This window comes from Canis lupus, chromosome 20, assembly GCF_011100685.1.
Source record: "Canis lupus familiaris isolate Mischka breed German Shepherd chromosome 20, alternate assembly UU_Cfam_GSD_1.0, whole genome shotgun sequence".
NCBI lineage: Eukaryota > Metazoa > Chordata > Mammalia > Carnivora > Canidae > Canis > Canis lupus.
The window spans coordinates 48,371,115-48,378,714 of NC_049241.1; positions in this window are offsets into that span (position 1 = coordinate 48,371,115).

Sequence of the window (7,600 nt, forward strand, 5' to 3'; positions counted from 1 at the left end):
TGAGCGAAATAAGTCAGTCGGAGAAGGACAAACATTATATGGTCTCATTCATTTGGGGAATATAAATAACAGTGAAAGGGAATAGAAGGGAAGGGAGAAGAAATGGGTAGGAAATATCAGAAAGGGAGACAGAACATAAAGACTCCTAACTCTGGGAAACGAACTGGGGGTGGTGAAAAGGGAGGAGGGCGGGGGGTGGGGGTGACTGGGTGACAGGCACTGAGGGGGGTACTTGATGGGATGAGCACTGGGTGTTATTCTGTATGTTGGCAAATTGAACACCAATAAAAAATAAATGTATTATTAAAAAATAAAAGTAATAATTAATAAATAAATAAAAACAAAGAAAACATAGATGGCCAATAGACACATGAAAAGATGCTCAATGTCACCAATAATCAAGGAAATACAAATCAAAACTACAATAAGATATCACTTCAGGGATCCCTGGGTGGCGCAGCAGTTTGGTGCCTGCCTTTGGCCCAGGGCGCGATCCTGGAGATCCAGGATCGAATCCCACGTTGGGCTCCCGGTGCATGGAGTCTGCGTCTCCCTCTGCCTGTGTCTCTGCCTCTCTCTCTCTCTCTCTCTCTGTGTGTGTGACTATCATAAATAAATAAAAATTTTTAAAAAAAGATATCACTTCACACCAGTCAGAATGGCTAAAATCAACAACACAAGAAATAACAGGCATTGGCAAAGATACAGCAAAAGTGTGTTTATGTATTTTTTAAAAGATTTTATTTATTTCTTCATGATAGACACAGAGAGAGGCAGAGACAGAGGCAAAGGGAGAAACAGGCTCTGTGAAGAGAGTCTGATGCGGTACTCGATCCCAGGACTGCAGGATCACACCCTCACCCAAAGGCAGACTCAACCACTGAGCCACCAGCCATGCCTACTTTTTCCTTTCCTTAGCATTACCAGCAACTGTACAGTCAAACCATTTGGTGGTGCTTCAGATTTCCTATTGATGAGGGAGCAAAGAATATAAGAACGGCCCCCACAAGGAAGCTTCCTGACTAGCTTATGAAAGGGTTCCTACAACTCTGTGAGATGAGCATCAATCTACCACTCATTCAACAAGAAAACATGCCTGATATCCCAAAACCAGGAATGAGCAAGACCAAGAAACACATTCTGGGTTCTTTTTTTTAAAAAAAAAAAAACATTTTTTAAATTTTTATTTATTTATAATAGTCACAGAGAGAGAGAGAGAGGCAGAGACATAGGCAGAGGGAGAAGCAGGCTCCATGCACCGAGAGCCCGATGTGGGATTCGATCCCTGGTCTCCAGGATCGCGCCCTAGGCCAAAGGCAGGTGCTAAACCGCTGCACCACCCAGGGATCCCCACATTCTGGGTTCTTTACTGGCAAAGCCTATGCTCTTTCTACTAAGTCGCTCCTTATTTTTTTAATTTTTTATAAAATTTAACTTAGTTAAAATATATGATATCATTAGTTTCAGAGGTAGAATTCAGTGATTCATCAGTTGCTTACTACACTGAGTGTTCATCACATCACATGCCCTCCTTATAGCCCATCACCCAGGTACCCCATCGCCCCACCCACCTCTCCTCCAGGAACTTTCATTTTTTTTCTCTAGAATTGAGAGTCTCATGATTTCCTACACTCTCCGTTTTCCTCTTATTTTATTTTTCTTTCCCTTGCTCTATGTTCATCTGTTTTATTTCTTAAATTTCACATATGACTGAAATCATATAATCACTCTCTTGTGTAACCAGAGAGGGTGCAGAGACAATGACTTGGATGGAGAGCCTCACTGGATGCCTGGCAACACATAGGAGAGGGATTCGAGGAGGGAGCATCTCCTAAATCTACAAATACAGCCTCAGACTGACTCAGATGCCTGGTAGTAAATTTTCCCCCAATGCTAGGCACCACACTGTCTGCACTCCTCGGGAGACTGCTGGGTGTTAGCAACTTTCAGAGGCCACAGCTTTGACTCTGTGTTGATGAAAGGAAGCAGCCCACACAGAATCCTGAAGCCTGCTGGTATTTCCAGTATGAATTCACAGACTCAGCAAGCATGCCAAGGACTTATTTTCTGCCCAAGGCAGTGCTGGGTTTAAAAGCAGTCACACCAAACAAGCTCCAGCATGATCTTCGCTTTCAGGAAACTTACAGAAACGAGGAAGGTGATGTCTTAAGTGATCAGTTCCAAAAAGACACGTGATTTAGGAAAGAACCTGGTTTCTGGCTTCCGCCTTGGATGTAGAAACCTGCCAGGCACTGCCACCAAAGCAACAAGAAAAGGCTGAATAATCAACAAAAACATAATTTCCTTGAACCCATCAGAGAGCTGAGGTCACAGGCAAACCACTAGCCAGAAATCTAGAAGAGAAATGGACAAGAGCACTGGCTCACCTGTAGCATGGGATGAATACAGTGCCACCAGACAAGAGGGGGAGATTTCTGCTAGAAGTTTTAACAGATTGCTAAAGGCAAGGGTGGGCTGGTGTGAGGGTGGAGAATTTGGGAGCATTGGACACAAGGACTTCTCACCCACCTCTCTTCTGGGACCATCATCAGGCAGTCAGGAGGAAGGTTGGGGATAGGGACAGAGATTGGGGAAGCTCTCCTCCTCAACCAGATCCACAAGTTCATGGTCTGTCTCCCAAGTTACCACCACATTTTTGCCAATGGTTCCTATACCATGTAACCACATAGGCTTTTTCTAATGCCTGGCACCGGGTCTCTCACCATGTTTCCAGCTGAAATTTCTTCACCTCTCTACAGCTGCTTTCTTGCTGCCAAATTCCAAAGTCAACTCCACATTTTAAGTTTTTCTTACAGCAGCATCCTATTTCTGATACTAACTTCTGTGTCCATTACATTATGTGCTCATAATTCTGTGAAATTCAATCTAGGCTGAAGTCAGCTGGGCAGTTCTGCTGATAGTCTCACCTAGAGTCACTCATGCAACCGCTGTCACCTGGAGGCTTGCAAGGGGCCATCTGGTCCTAGATGGCCTCACTTATATGCCTGCTGATTAGTGCCAACCATCAGCAAGGCCCTCTTCATGTGGTCTCTCATCCTAGAGGAGAGGTTGGCTGAGGCTTCTTCACATTTTGCTCTTAAGACTAACCATAATTTGGAGTGACTGGGTGGCTTAGTCAGTTAAGTGCCTGGCTCTTGATTTCAGCTCAGATCATGATCTCAGGGTTGTGAGAGGAAGCCCTGGGTTAGGCTACACAGTCAATGGAGATACTGCTTAAGGTTCTCTCCCTCTCCCCCTCCCATAAGAGTGCTTTCTCTCTCCCTCCTGCTCCCTCTCTATACATATAAAAATCTTTAAAAAAAATAAAAAGACTCTAACCATAACTAAAAGAGGGAAAACCTCAGCGTGGGTTTTTCAAGCCTGCCATGTTTGATAATGTTCCATTAGCCAAAGTCCCACAATCCAGCTCATCTTCATGAAGTAGAGAAATATAACCTCTTGATGGGAGGAGCAGCAAAGTCCCTGAGGGATAGGAGGAATTATTGCAGCAATCATCCACTACATCATTATTCACACACACACACACACACACACACACACACAAATGCAAACTAAAACACAAGAAACCACTTACACATCCACTAACATAGCTAAAATTAAACTAGCAGGAGGAGTTAAGATGGTGGAAGAGTAGGGGACCCTAATTTTGTCTGGTCCCTGGAATTCAGCTAGATAGCTATCAAATCATTCTGAACACCTACAAAATCAACCAGAGAACTGAGAAAAGAATTACTGTAATTCTTCAAATAGAAAAGCAACCACCTTTTTTCAGGGTAGAAGGTGTGGAGATGTGAATCCAAGGTGATATCAGAAGATAAACCGCAGGGGTAGGGGGGCTTCTGTAAGCTGGGTACCAGAAAGTGTCAAAAGCAGCAGAGCACAAAATCAGAACTTTTAGAAGTCTGCTCCAGTGGGGGACGTCCCTGCCTGATGCTCAGGTGGTGAGGCAGAGCAGTCTCAAGTGTGACAGCATGGTCTCACAATCCCTAGGATCACAAAAAAAGAAAGGAAGGAAGGAAGGAAGGAAGGAAGGAAGGAAGGAAGGAAGGAAGGAAGGAAGGAAGGAAGGAAGGAAGGAAGGAAGGAAGGAAGGAAGGAAAGAAAGAAAGAAAGAAAGAAAGAAAGAAAGAAAGAAAGAAAGAAAGAAAGAAAGAAAGAAAGAAAGAAAGAAAGAAAGAAATGGGCATGCCTGAGTGCAGCAAAGTTCCCAGGCATTGTATCAGGGAAGCCAGCAGCAAACAGTGAACCCATTCTGGCTTTCTGCTAGGTGTTGCCATAAACCTCAAACCCAGGCATCAGGCGACCAAACTCCAAGCAGAGGCCCAGCAAGAGGCAGAACTGGGGTGAGGCATCTCCTCCCTCCCCAGGGAAAAGCAGCACAGATGTGTGCTGCAGTAATCTGTAAAGTATGGAGATGCAAAATAGGGTCACATGCCTGAGATAAAAACACTCAGAAATAGGCTGGGTGAACACTGAGTGCGGGCAATGACCAGGAAGACAATGGTGATTGACTGCTTTTCTTTTTTTTCTTTTCATTTGTTTTTATTGAAGTAAGCTTTGCCAACATATAGTATAACACCCAGTGCTCATTCCATCAAGTGCCCTCCTCAGTGCTCATCACTCAGTTACCCCAACCCCCCGCCCACCTTCCCTTCCACAACCCTTTGTTCATTTCCCAGAGTTAGGAGTCTCTCATGGTTGGTCTCCCTAATTTTTCCCACTCAGTTCCCCTCCTTTCCCTAATAATCCCTTTCACTATTTCTTATAGCTCCCTTATGAGTAAAACCATATGATTGGGATGCCTGTCTTTGGCCCAGAGCATGATCCTGGAGTAACGGGATTGAGTCCTGCATCGGGCTCCTTGCATGGAGCCTGCTTCTCCCTCTGCCTGTGTCTCTGTCTTCTTCTGTGTCTCTCATGAATAAGTAAATAAAATCTCAAAAAAAAAGAAACCACAATGAGATACCACCTAACACCAGTGAGAATGGGGAACATTAACAAGGCAGGAAACCACAAATGCTGGACAGGATGCGGAGAAAAGGGAACCCTCTTACACTGTTGGTGGGAATGTGAACTGGTGCAGCCACTCTGGAAAATTGTGTGGAGGTTCCTCAAAGAGTTAAAAATAGACCTGCCCTACAATCCAGCAATTGCACTGCTGGGGATTTACCCCAAAGATACAGATGCAATGAAACGCCGGGACACCTGCACCCCGATGTTTCTAGCAGCAATGTCCACGATAGCCAAACTGTAGCAGGAGCCTCGGTGTCCACCGAAAGATGAATGGATAAAGAAGATGTGGTTTATGTATACAATGGAATATTACTCAGCCATTAGAAATGACAAATACCCAGCATTTGCTTCAACGTGGATGGAACTGGAGGGTATTATGCTGAAAGGGATAAATAGTGAAAGGGAATAGAAGGGAAGGGAGAAAAAATGTGTGGGAAATATCAGAAAGGGAGACAGAACATAAAGACTCCTCACTCTGGGACCCGAACTAGGTAGGGGTGGTGGAAGGGGAGGAGGGCGGGGGGTGGGGGTGAATGGGTGACAGGCACTGAGGGTGGCACTTGACAGGATGAGCACTGGTGCTATTCTGTATGTTGGCAAATTGAACACCAATAAAAAATAAATTTATTATTAAAAAAAAAGAAACCGTATGATGATTGTTCTTCTCCAATTGATTTAATCTATTCAGCCTAATACCCTACAGTTCCATCCGTGTCAAAGCAAATGGTGGGTATTCGTTCTTTCTGATGGTTGAGTGATATTCCATTGTGTATATATATACCACATCTTCTTTATCCATTCATCTGTTGAAAGACATCGTGGCTCCTTCCACAGTTTGGCTATTGTGGACATTGCTGCTAGAAACATCAGGGTGTGGGTGTCCTGGCATATCACTACATCGGTATCTTTGGGGTAAATACTCAGCAGTGCAATTGCTGAGTCATAATGTAGCTCTATTTTTAAGCTTTTGAAGAACCTCCACACAGTTTTCCAGAGTGGCTGCACCAGTTCACATTCCCACCAACAGCGCAAGCGTGTTCCCTTTTCTCCACACCCTCTCCAACATTTGTTGTTTCCTGTCTTATTAATTTTCCCCATTCTCACTGGTGTGAGGTGATATCTCATTGTGGTTTTGATGTGTATTTCCCTTTGGCAAGTGATGTGGAGCATTTTTTCATTTGCTTGTTGGCCATGTCTATGTCTTCCTCTGTGAGATTTCTCTTCATGTCTTTTGCCCATTTCATGACTGGATTGTTTGTTTCTTTGGTGTTGAGTTTAATAAGTTCTTTATAGATCTTGAATCCTAGCTCTTTATCTGATACGTCATTTTAAACATCTTCTCTCATTCTGTAGGTTGTCTTTTAGTTTTGTTGACTGTTTCCCTTGCTGTGCAGAAGCTTTTTATTTTAAGCCCCAATAGTTCATTTTTGCTTTTGTTTCCCTTGCCTTCATAGATGTATCTTGCAAGAAGTTGCTGTGGCCAAGGTCAAGGAGGTAGTTGCCTGTGTTCTCCTCTAGGATTTTGACAGATTCTTGTCTCACATTTAGATCTTTCATCCATTTTGACTTTATCTTTATGTATGGTGTAAGGGAATGGTCTAGTTTCATTATTCTGCATGTGGATGTCCAATTTTCTCAACACCATTTATTGAAGAGACTGTTCTTTTTCCATGGGATATTCTTTTTTTTATCTTACTCATTTGGGGAATATAAATAATAGTGAAAGGGAATAGAAGGGAAGGGAGAAGAAATGGGTAGGAAATATCAGAAAGGGAGACAGATCATAAAGACTCCTAACTCTGGGAACCGAACTAGGGGAGGTGGAAGGGGAGGAGGGCGGGGGGTGGGGGTGAATGGGTGACGGGCACTGAGGGGGGCACTTGACGGGATGAGCACTGGGTGTTATTCTGTATGTTGGCAAATTGAACACCAATTAAAAATAAATTTATTATTAAAAAAAATAAAAAATTAAAAAATAAAAAGAAAGGAAGAAAAAGAAAAACTAGCCACAAGAGGGCAGAGTGTGTGGTTCCACTTCTATGAATAGGAAAAACAAATCTATGGTGACAGAAGTCAGAATACTTATTACCTGTGTATGGGGCTTATTGGCCAAGGTAGGGCCCAAAGGAAGCTTCTGGGGAGGTAAAATATTTAATATCTTGATATGGTGATATAGACATATAAAATTCACTAATGTACACTAGGATTTATGAACTTTTACACAAATTATACTTGTTAAATTTTTTAAAGATTTTATTTATTTGAGAGAAAGAGAGCACAAACAGGGGAGGGGGTTAGAGAGAGAGGGAGAAGCAGACTCACCCACTGAGCAGGGAGCCCAATGCAGAGCTGGACCCCAGGGACCCAAAATGCTCAGATCATGACCTGAGCCAAAGGCAGATGTTTAACCAACTGAGCCACCTAGGGTGCCCTAGAATTCTAAAATACAACAGGGCCCCTGGGTGGCTAAGTTAGCTAAGCATCTGACTAGATTTTGGCTCAGGTCATGATCTCAGGGTAGTGAGATCAAGCCCTGTGTCAGGCTCCACACTGGGTATGGAGCCTG